This window comes from Ambystoma mexicanum, chromosome 9 (assembly GCF_040938575.1).
Source record: "Ambystoma mexicanum isolate Mex_15411 chromosome 9, UKY_AmexF1_1, whole genome shotgun sequence".
NCBI lineage: Eukaryota > Metazoa > Chordata > Amphibia > Caudata > Ambystomatidae > Ambystoma > Ambystoma mexicanum.
In genome coordinates, this window is record NC_090931.1 from 1,283,027,423 (window position 1) to 1,283,039,481 (window position 12,059).

Here is a 12,059-nt window from a genome sequence, read left to right on the forward strand (position 1 = left end):
ATGGCTGTGATCTTGTCCTCTGAGGGGAAAGCTCTCTCAGAGCTCAGGAACGTTTGATTCTGCGTAGGCTGCAGCTATGACTTCTTGAGATTTATGGAAAATCCCAACTCATGTAGAGTATTCATGAGGGTGGAGGCTGTGTGGTTGACTGCCTCTGGAGGCACTGCCCTGACGAGGAAGTTGTCTAGGTATGGGTCGACGTGGTGAACTTGGGCCCTGAGGAGGGCTGCCACTGCGTTCAGAAGTCTTGTAAAGACCCTGGTAGCCGAATTGAGGCCAAATGGTAGAACCTTTTTTTTAAACAAATTTTATTGATTTTTCCAAAACACCAAACATAACCAGCACACCCGACATTTCCGTTTACAAGCTTCTTAGCATACAGTTACATATTGTTCATTACTGTCTCCCCCCTCCCTCCCCTTTAACTCGAGCTTCCACCTCAGTTCCTCGGATTTCATTTCTCTTGGGGTTAATCCCCTTCACAGTTCTCAGACGTGTCATATTCACTGGATTCAGCATGGGAGGATCCCGACAGTGTGGCTACCATTTGTCTCCATGCTATCAGAGGTCCAACTTCCTCATCCCCCCCCCCCTCTGCTTGCTGCCTCATACCATGCTACTTTCTCAGCATTTGCCCATTTCAGGAGATCACTCCACCATACCTCTAATCTGGATCTGTGGGCTGCTTTCCAGCCCATAGCTATTCTCCTTTTGGCCAGAATGTAGGCCAGGTCTTTGAGTTTACAGATATGTTTTAGATGGCGTGGTCTGGTAAATAAGGGTAGAACCTTGTATTGGAAATGGAAACCCATGATCCTGAAACTCAGCAAGCACCGGTGGGGTTGCCAGGTCGGGACGTGTAAGTACGCATCCTTCAGCTCCAGTTAGCACATCCAGTCTCCCATGCACAAAGTCTCTGCAATAAGCGCTGGGGTAACCATCTTGAATTCTTGAAGGGAAAGGTTCACGGTGCAAAGGTCCAACACAACTCTCAGGCCCGCCTGGTTCTTCTTGTGTATGGGGAAAATCCATGAACCCAGACCGTACTGGGAGACTGGGACTTCTTCCACTGCCTGGCTCTCTACGAGTGAGTGAATTTCCGCCAACAGAGTTGCTGTCCCAATCTGTGGGAGCGGAGGGGAGTAGAGAGGAGAAGAAGGTAGCGGTAGGCGTTAGCCTGTGGACACTACTAACAGGATCCACAGGACTGCAAACCTTGCATGCCAGTGTTGAGTGAAGGGCAAGCCTGGCCCCCACCAGAGACTTGTGGATCCGGATGGGCGTGTCATTTCTTTTTTCCTTCTGAGGCTGGGGCAGAGGAGCGGGGACTGAAAAAAATCTTTGTGCCCCACCTTGTGCTGGTGTTGGCTAGGGGATCGGTCTGGCTGCCTGGACCGTCTTTCCTGTAAGCCTCAGAACCCCCCCAAAGGACCGACCATTGTCAGAATGCTGGTGCGTCTGGCTATAGGCATTAGGGGTGGACTTTGTGAGGATAGATAAGGTTTTGGCAGTCTGGGAACTGTTTTCCTTTCTTATCAAGCTCCTCATCGGTGGTTGAATGAAAAAGATCGCCACCCTGGAATGGAAGGTCCCATATGCGCTCCTGGACGTCTGGGTTGAACTTGGTAGCCCGTAGTCAGGCCGTTCTTCTCATGTCCGTAGCGATGCAGATGGCATGACCAGAGGTGTCTATGTGAGCCACCATAGACTCCATTATATCCTGTTCTACAATTTTGGCTTCTGCCAGCCCCGCCTTGAAGCACACTTTACTCTGTACCGGAAGTTCCAGAAGGAAGTCAGCTATTTCCTGCCAAAGTCTCTGATTGACTGCAGCGAGCATAGCGTCCACATTGGACTGACTAAGATGCAGCGAAGCGTTGGAACAAATCTTCTTTCCATATGCTTCCAAGATCTTTTCCTCCTTACCTAGGAGTGCCAAGGCTGAGGTAGCCGAGGATGATTATGGCTTGGACTCTTTCTGTTGGCACATCCTTAGCCACACTCCTCAGTGATTGAGGCTGCAGCAATCACTGAGGAGTGTGGCTAAGGATGTGCCAACAGAAAGAGTGGATCTCCCTCCATCTGCCTGTACTTGACGTTGAGGCACCTGTTGGTAGGCTGCGCTGAATGAGGTTTTAGCCATCTTTCTTTGGCCAGCGCCACAATGTCTTTTTGCATTGGAATCCTCATTCTAGCCGTGGGGCGTAATGTGAGGACCTCTGCCAAGACCCCCGCCTCTGGTTGTTCAACCTTAGGTCAGGCTATGGAAGCTCCAAGTATTCAGCTAGACCTGCGAACCATTCATGAAATGCCTTGGCCGACAAAGGTCTGTCGTGGTCCTCCTCCTCATCGATGTCTACCAATGTGTCCTGTTGGTCCGGTGCAGCCGGAGGAGTACTGGGTACCAAGGGCTGTGGTGTAATAACAGGAGCCAGCGACTGATGAGGAGCTGCTGGGGCTACTGGAGGTGCTGGGGCCAGTATAGCAGGAACTGGTGTAGGTAGCTGGGGCTGTATATGAGCCAGAGGCACTGGAATCAAGGGCGGAGTAGCCGTGGGTGCTAGCGGCAAAACCGCAGGAAGCATGTCCCTGATCGCATCCCTGAGGATGACACCCATCTGTGGAGACCTCATAAACGTCATGAACTTTTCAAAAAACCTTTGCAGGCCGGTGGAGCGCTTGGTGGCGCGGGCATGGACGGAGGGCCCTGGGGGTGCTGAGACCTGGGCATGCTCTGCCTTGCTGTATGTGGTGTGTATCTGCCCTGTGACGCTGAAGGGTATGCCGTAGGCCACGTGCCTGGCGAAGACCAGTCCCTCCTGGGAACTCGTTCCCCTACCTGTTCCCCAAAGGGGGATGGTGTCGGATGAGCTGCCATTTTGTCTGGCCGGTGGCCATTTTGTCAGGCTGCATGCCACGTGCCAGGACGCAAACTGGGGTCACCTCCTGTTGTACCAGGTGGCAAAGAGGTCCACCTGAGGATGACCCCACCTGTCAAAAATCTCCCGAAGGACCTGTTTGTTCAACTGTCATTTGTAATTGTCCGTACCCAGCCTGCTGAGCCTGTCCACTAAGGTTGGATTCCCCCGGGCAGGTGTATTGCTGCCAGGTGCATATTGTTTACCAGAGCCCATTCCCAAATGTCAACTGCTAGAGCGCAGAGGGGAGGAGACCTGGTGCCCCCCTGCTTGTTGATGTAATACATGCTGGTGGAGCTGTCGGTCTGAATTAGTGTCGCTTTTAGGTCCTCTGTCTGGAGGCGACTTACTGAAGAGCTCCCTCCACCTGGCTAATCTGTTCTTCAGAGTGCACGGTGTCAGCGCACTGCACGCAGTACAGCCCTCCCAGCTGTGGTCGGGGCCAAGGCAGCAGAGGCAGAGAGCGTGGTAGTCAGACGTAGGGAAGAGCCCCTCACAGGCTGGACACCTGCTGAAGCATGCAGACATCGACATGTGCCAGGGAGGAATGTGGCGTCAGAGGTATCTGAATAAAGACAAGAAAAATAAGACAAAAGTACTTATCCGGGGAAGAGCATGTGGAATCACTAGGCCAGAGGCCTAACCCAGGAGCGCTTGTGAAAGCGGTCCGTCCCGTTGATGCAGAAAAGAGAACTGAGGAGTGGCGCCGGTGGGCGGAGTCAGCGGAGCGCATGCTCCCAGGGCCACACCCCCACGCACATCTAAATTTAAATGGGAAGTTGATTTTTCTGACTGAAAAGGTTCTGTCTACCATCCCTAATGAGGGACGCCCAAACAGTATGGAGGAAAGGGGACGGAACGTAGGAGTAAATGGCATGCTTCACGGATATTATGGCCAGGGGGCTTGCTTCATCCTCTACCCATGTGAGCAAATTGGAATATTCAGTCCATTCTTTGAGGCATATATCATTTGTACTCTGCACAACATCTACGGGTACTGATAGGAGAGCTTGTGCTTTACAACCCATCATCCATTCGACCCAGCCTTCGGAGGTGAATACATCTCTGTATATTAGTAACTAGGGTCTCTCCCAGCACCCGGGTATTTCAATCCCTGATGAATTGATGCATTATAACAATTTATGGTTAATTATTTTAACCTCTCCTTTATTCAGTCTTTCCAGGGTATATTGTATCACCTTATTATTTGTTCTAGTGTCATGCATCATGGACTTTTGTTTTACGTAGCTGTCCTCAAAAGGGAATATTCTTTTTGTCATCCATCACTAGGTGGCCCATCTTCCTTGAAATTCCCCCATAGTAGTGCAAAGTGCTAAGTATGTTTAGCAGTGTGCTCTGTGTGCAAGTATTTCTGTGATCACAAATATCCTGGAGGTACTCATGGTGTAGGGTATGAGGGTACGCATACAACAACTCCCATCAGATGTCTCTCTCCCTACTTTGCTCTTTTGTTGGAAAAACAGATTCTTGGCTACTTTGCAGAATCATCAATATTCTTGCTCAGGTGCCTTGAGTTATCTTGCACACTTATTTTCGCCCTCCCCCAGGAGTGCTAGGCTTAGAGTATTTCCCTGGGACTGTTTCAATTGGTGTTACAATACATATTGTACTGGTATTAACATCATGAAGAACAGAAAAAGAGGGTCTTATCAGATCGTAGGAGCTATAGTGTTGTACTTCAAACCAATAAAGAAAGTACAGACACACAAAAGAGGAAAAAACTGCTCCTATCATCATGGCTATGGTATGTCTATTTTGCAAATTTATACGGATGTTCATCCTTCCAAGTGCTAAAAGACGATATCGCTTTTCATTAAGGGAACGCATATTTCCTTTTGTTTGTTAGGAGCCAAGAGGTCTGAAGAAAAACCTGGTTAAGAGTGTGAGAAAATGTCTTTCTAAAACAATGTAAGCTTTTAAATTATATAACAAAATGGCCAAACAGATGTTGCATGCTCCCAAAAAGGATATGATGTGTTTATAGAAAAGGACAAGGCCAAAAGGAATGATGGCTATGGAGAACATTTGCTGTGTTTCCTTTACTGTCCCATTTTCGTTTAGGTGCTAATTTTTTAGATGATTTTGGATCAACTGTGCTTATATATGTAGAAACGACGTGTCTTTATTCTTCTTGTTGCTGATTGGCCATTGTCATTGATCTTGTCTGGGGTTATCTCACGTCTTCTTCACCTTCGGGCTCATTTGCGGACAGGTGGGGATCTCACCTCTGTATATCTTGACGTTGTTGAGGTGTATCCTAGCATGCCTACCCTACACCTTCGCTGTACACGGAATGACAGCCTCCTCTATATAAGGACCCTATAAATTAGGTATGTGCCACTTCCTTGTGAGATTTCAGCACAAAACCTCATCCCTGGGGTAGAACTATTTTAAGAAATTATTGGCATCAATTTCTTGGGTTTCATTTGTGTTCTTCAAACCCCCGCCCCTGCCGTGTCTACCTGTCGAGACATACATTTAAGATATTCGGTAATAGCTGTCAAATAATCGTGCATTTCCATCCCTAACACAGTAGCAGCATTCTCTGCATCAGTGTGAGCCTGAGTGGGAGGAGCAATGGGCGTGTGCATTCAGCGTCCCGTTACCAGCTCATATGGGGTGAGTTGATGGTCAGAGCCTGGCTGGTTGCGTAATGCAAATAAGGCTAAAGGAAGGCAATGTAACCAACCTTTTTTCAGAGTCTCTTTTAGCTTTGCAATACTTTCTTTTAGGGGGCTACTGAGGTGCTCACAAATGCTGTTTGCTTGTGGGTGATAGGTGGATGAGAATTTATGCTTTATGCCCAAAAAGACAGTGATGTTCTCAAACACCTCATTTACAAAGTGTTGTCTGTTGTCAGACCGGAGCACTTCGCACACTCCCCATCTTGGAAATACCTCACATACGAAGAACGTCGCAGCACATGTGGCATCTGGATGTGTACGTGGACGGGCTTCGATCCATCGGGAAAAGGGACATGCAACCACTAGCATATCTGTAGCCTTACAAATTTGGAGCATATCCACATAGTTGATATGCAAATGCTGAAACGGTCCCATAGTGCAGGGTATTGCTCCTCTGACTGTTCGCAGAGTATGCCGAGCTGTTAAATTTTGATGTATCAAACAATTTAGGACATTATCAACATGCTCATCCAGATTAGGACCTAACCAGTCCTCAGAAATCAGTACTGCAAGACACTCTTGATTTGTGTGCTGCGTAATGAAACTATTCTAAAGCAACTGTAAGCAGTCCTATGGGCATAACAGATTTTCCGGTGCTGTCCAGCCACCACATTGCATCTCTGGGGGACAATGAGCACCCTCTTCTTTTCCATAACTCTTGCTCTTCTGGTGGTGCCCTTCCCCCCTGTAATTCGGTAATTGGCTCTAAGGGTAGCATATTAAAACTCTCCAACACCATGTTGCATACTTGTGTGTGTTTGCTGCAGTCAAAATGTCAGATACTTATGGAAAATAGGCTGCTCTTTTTGCTTCTAGATCGGCAGCCTCTATGGTGCGAGAAATCAAATCCGCCCCTCTGGTGTGCGCTACGCACTTCACCAGGGCAATGGGCACGTAGGTGCTTCTATGAGCTTGTATAATAATGGTGCATGCTGCACTGGTGTGCTGTGTGCGTGCAGGAAGGCCCCTCCTTTTCCATCATGACCGCCCTTCGTGTACTGCTGAGTTCATGTAGTCTAAGTCAGAGTACACCATTACCGCTTCATCTTCATGTGCCTCAAGCGCCAAAATCTATGCTACCAACTCTACCGCTTGTGCTGAGAAATTCGCTGGCAATCTCGCACTTGTCACGGTCTCAAAGCTGTCATTCTCTCCAGCCTTCACCACTGTTGTGCGACTATGCCTCTAGCCCGTGTTCTGGTCTATTGACGATGACCCGTCAATTAAAATAATTATCCCCCGTCCTAGGGCATTTTCCTTGACATCGGGTATCTCATGGTATTCAGTGTAGTTGTGCCATCATGCACATAATCTCCCTCCTTCACTGGTTCTGCTATGAATCTGGCTGTGTTTACCACTTGACAAATTTAATCGATGAATTTGATATAATCACCTAATAACCAGAATCTCTCTTTGTTGTCAATGTGTTTTGGGTTTTTTCAAGGATTGCGAAAAGAACCTGTTCAACATATAATGTAACTGAACAGCCCATTGTTATGTTTGCTGATTTCTCACTTGCAAAAGCTGCTGCAGCCAAAACGTTCTCACATATGTAATGGCTTCTCATTACTGGATCTAAGATCCCACTGTAGAATGCTAATGGTTGTGCCCGATGGTAGTATTCTGTGTAAGGACAGCTGTCATCACTAGTTCATTTGAATGGGAAAACAAAAATAAGTCCTCATTATAATTGGGTATCCCTCAAACTGGAGCGGTGCTAATTGCAAACTTCAACTCATTTATTTATTTATTTTAATTACTGCATTTTTTTTTTAGCTTTACTCAGTAAAAACTGCATTTGTTATAAGCCCAAACCCTAAGGTATCACAGCGTAGATTACAGATAACTTGGTTATATCATTACAGTATAAAGAAAGATATTACATTTTAAACATATTAGATAGCAACATGTATTTGATGACAAAACTAGTACGTGTGGTAGGTAATAATTGCAAATAAGGATACCTACAATATATTTAAAATGCATGTGTCTCAGCAGTGGCAGTGGGGAGGGGCAAATGGGAAGTGGGTAATGACTCCAGGGGTGAAGGGTGAGATGGGTGCGAGCAATGAGGTTAGAATTTGTTAAAGAGCCAAGTTTTTAGTGTTTTCTTGAAACATAGCTGGGATGGCTCATTTCTCAGATGCAGGGGAAGGGCATTCCAGAGTTTTGGTGCCATGACTGGGAAACTGCTGCCCCCTGCCTTCGAACTTTTGAAGCACGGGACATACAGTTGGGTGTTAATATTACATCTAAGAGCTCTCATAGTCTTATTTATTTTGACATTGTTAATGTATGTAGGAGCCTTCTTTGTGAGACATTTGTGGGTGATGCAAAGGGTTTTGTAAATAATTCTAGCTTTAATAGGTAACCAATGCACTTCCCTCCTAGTAGTAGAGATATGATCAGATTTTTTTTAAGCCAACGGCTGGTCGCAAAGCTTTATTTTGCAGTAGTTGGAGTTTGGCCAGGTTCGCATTCAAAGAGCCTAGCAAAAGGCTAGTGTATACTATAGTCTAACTTTGACAGCATGAGGGCACAGGCAAGCGTAGTACAGTTTTGTGGCGTAAGGAATTGTCGACTTAGTGCAATCAATTTGGATGTGTACGAGGTGGCCGATGAAAGGGCGTTAACATGTTTGGTCATTGTTAGTGTTGCATCTAGGTGGACACCTGGGGTTTTAACTTGTTTGAGGATTGGGATAGGGGTCCCATCAATGATAATAGATGCAAAGTCGGTATGGAGGGTATTCATTTTGGATGGGGAGCCCACAAGGAGGATCTCTGTCTTTTCATCATTGAGCCTTGGGTTGTTAATAGCCAACCAGTTTTGAATTATGGCGTAGATCTTGTTGATGGTATCCTGATCATAGTTGCCAGTGATAGGGATGAGAATCTCAGTATCATCAGCGAAGATTGTATAGATGACACCCATGGCATCCAAAGCTGAGAATAACAACTTAGTGTAAGCATTGTAGAGGGTAAGCAACAGGCAGGAGCCTTGAGGTACTCCTAGTGGTACTGGGATGGGGTCTGCTGCTTCCATACCAATGGTGACACGAGATGTGCAATGTGCAAGAAATGATTTAACCCAGAGGGTGGCTTCTCGCGAGAATCGGAAGTTGTCTGCCAATGTGGTACAGAGTTTGTTGTGATTCACCAGATCAAAGGCAGTGGATAAGTCTAATAGAAGGAGGATACAAAGTTCGCCAGCATCTCTTATGGAGTGCATCTGGATTTTGAGGTCCAATAAAGCCGGTTCCGTGCTATGGTTTGTGAGTAGGCTATTTTATCAGTGATTTTCAACAGGAAGGGAACAGTGGTTATAGGCCGGTAATCAGTGGGAACCGTCGGGTCCGACTAAGGTTTTTTGAGGAGTGGGGTAACCCACGCTTTTTTGATACTGGCCGGGACCCTGTTTGCACTGAAGGAGGCATTAACAAAATTGGTGATAATGGGTGAGAGAGTGGGGGTGCATAGCTTGACTAAGTGTGCAGGGAAGCAGTTTCCTTTTCAATTTGATGGTTTTAATTTCAAGATAGTGTCTAACACTTGGTCTTGGCTGACTGGTGTGAAATGGAGAGTTATCAGAGATTCTCTCTTTAAGACATGGCAGTGAGGTTTTGTTAGCCAATAGCTTTATGTTAGAAGAAATTTTTCCTTGGAGCGGGACTATTTTTGATGCCAGAACATTCTGGAGGGTGGTACACCACTCTTTACTCGAATTGATTGGGATATTGGGTGGGATAGGCTTTTCCAATTCTCTTATATTAGTAAAGAGTTATTTAGAGTTCGAAGAGGCATTACTTATACAAGTGTTCAGGGCATTTGCTTTATGCGCTATGATGGCTGATTTATATGCATCACAGAATGCTTTGGCAGAGTCAATGGTAAGTGATTTTTTGTGGATATGTTACAGAGATCTTTTATTTCTCCTAAGTATCACAAGTTCCTAATTGAACCAGAAATTAGAGCGTTTGACTGGGCTTCGTATTTTGGTTGTGAGGGGTGCTAGGGCATCAATGGTAGTTTTAAGACAGTGGTGATATATGTCTGCCAGATGATCAGGATTAGAATTGGTAGCTGTATTAGTAGAGAGGGACTCTAGCAAAGCAGGAGTGAGGTAATCTGCTGTTAGGTTACGGATGTTTCTAATTACAATAGTTTCCGGCGTGGTGGGGGTGAGGATGAGTTTCTCTTTACTAGTTAGGTTGAAGCTGATCAAATGATGATCAGTCCAGTCGACTGCTGTGATGGTTTCTATAGACATATGGACATTTAATGCAAGTATCCAATCTAATATCCTGCCCTTGTCATGTGTGGGTGCATTGACTAATTGAGTAAAATTCATGTCAGTAAGGGAGGTATGGAGGGCACTCGCTTTGTGGTCTTGTATATCGATAAAGCCTAAATTGATATCACCTAGAATTATGAATTTAGTATTTGGCTTGATGTACGGAGTGATGTGAAGTGGGATATCCGATTCTGGATGGTTGCCGAAGTTAGGTGCTCTATAGATAACAAGGATGTTAGTGGTAGTTTTGGGGTCTGTAATAATTTTAACAAAAAGCAGTTCATAACCTTGAAGTAGGTCAAGTGGGCAAGATCTAAATTGAAGGTTGTTTTAGCAATAATAGCCACGCCACATCCCACAGCGTCTTGTCAGTCTGCCCTCTGGATGCTATATCCGGGAGGGATCGCTAACGCTAGCAGGGGGCCTGAGGCTTGATGCAGCCAGGTTTCGGTAACAGCTAGAAAGTCCAATTGTTGATCAATGATTAGGTCATGAGTTTCAATAGCATGGGCTCCAAGGGAACCTACATTGAGGAGTGCACCTTTGAGGCTAGGAGGTGCTCTAAAGTAGGAGGAGAGGAGGCTGTGTCACAGGACTTGGCAGGTCTGGGTGCAAAGGCATCTATCATCTCACCTGTCCAGGTTATGTCACGGTTGTCTTTCTGTGCTTCCTTAAGTCCTTTAAAAAGTGTCCTAACAAATGTGCTGTAATCAAAGTCCCATGCCCTACAATAATTGTAAAGGCCTAGGAATTGCTGTAATTCTTTCACTTTCTCGGGCATGCCTGTTTTCGCTATTGCTTTTGCTCTTTCAGGTGTCCTCCTCTTTCCTTCTTTCGATTTCAGCTGACCTATGTGACAATATTGCATTTTCTTTGTCCACTTTATACCCTTTCTCTGCCAATACAGTCATCCGTGTCACTGAGTCTCTCCTGCACCTTTCCTTTGTGGTGCTACACACCAAGATGTGATCTATATATTGTATCACTATGCTGTCAAGTTCTACTTTTCCCAAATCCATCTGCAGCACTCAGTTAAAGACAGAGGGTGACTCACATTACCCGGGGAGCAAACAATTATGTTGCACCTGAATTCCACGGTAAGTGAACAAGGTCAAATAATGTGACTCTTAATGCAAAGGGATTGAAAAGAAAGCATTCTTTAAAACAATCGCAGTAAAATATTTAGCTTTGGATGGGATGTTGCACAATATTGTAGCTGGATTTGGCACCAATGGAAATTCAGCCGCAACAATATTATTTGTGAGAAACCTGAGGGTATGCACCTATTCCCCATGGATCCTTTGCGCATGTGGCCAGAGGAAGGTCATCAATCTTGGATCCTGACCCTGTGGGGGGGGTTGGACAAACGAGAGAGGATCACCTGGGGTGGAGGGTCTTTGGGGAGTGGGGTGTCCTTGGGAGAGACCTGGTATCCCCCACTTTCCTAGCAACAAACCAGCTGACCCTAACCCCAACTTTATGAGTTATATTGTAAGCCCGTTTTCCTTACCTTCCCTAATGTAACATATGACAGTACTGTGATGAAGAAGAGGAGACCAAGCGGAACAAACACCACACATTTTCACCACTTAGGTACTGGGATGAGGAAGCTGCATCCCGAGCATTGGGAAAGTCAGGCATGTTTTCCTAACTATGGTCAGGCAGGTCTAATTGACCAGGCACACCTGCAGCCTCTGACGCTGCAGGTACATACATTGAGTGACAGGGAACATCCAACAAGAGGACTGGGGAACCAGGATAAGCTCCAGAAGTGGGAAAAGAAAGGAGGCAGGTGCGGCAGACACCAGCAGGGGACCCGTGCTTCGTCGGAGGAGCATGTTCTGGGACTTGGTGACAAAACAGGATGCCAGCAGACCAGGATCACGGAGGACGCTGTTCGCGTCCACTGGAAATCAGAAGGAGAACCAGAACAAGAGATATCCGCTAGGCGAGCTCGGCTCGTGACGGCAGTGTTTCCCGGCTCGTGGATCGGAGAAAGCAGGAGCCACCGGGAGAAGGAGCAGACCACTGGTGAGTGTCGGAGGGACACACAGACACAGTGGAGTTCTGAAATGGACCGCAGGCAAGTGCCGGTCCATGCAGTTTGAATACCGAACTTCAAGCAAACTTATATTTAACTTAC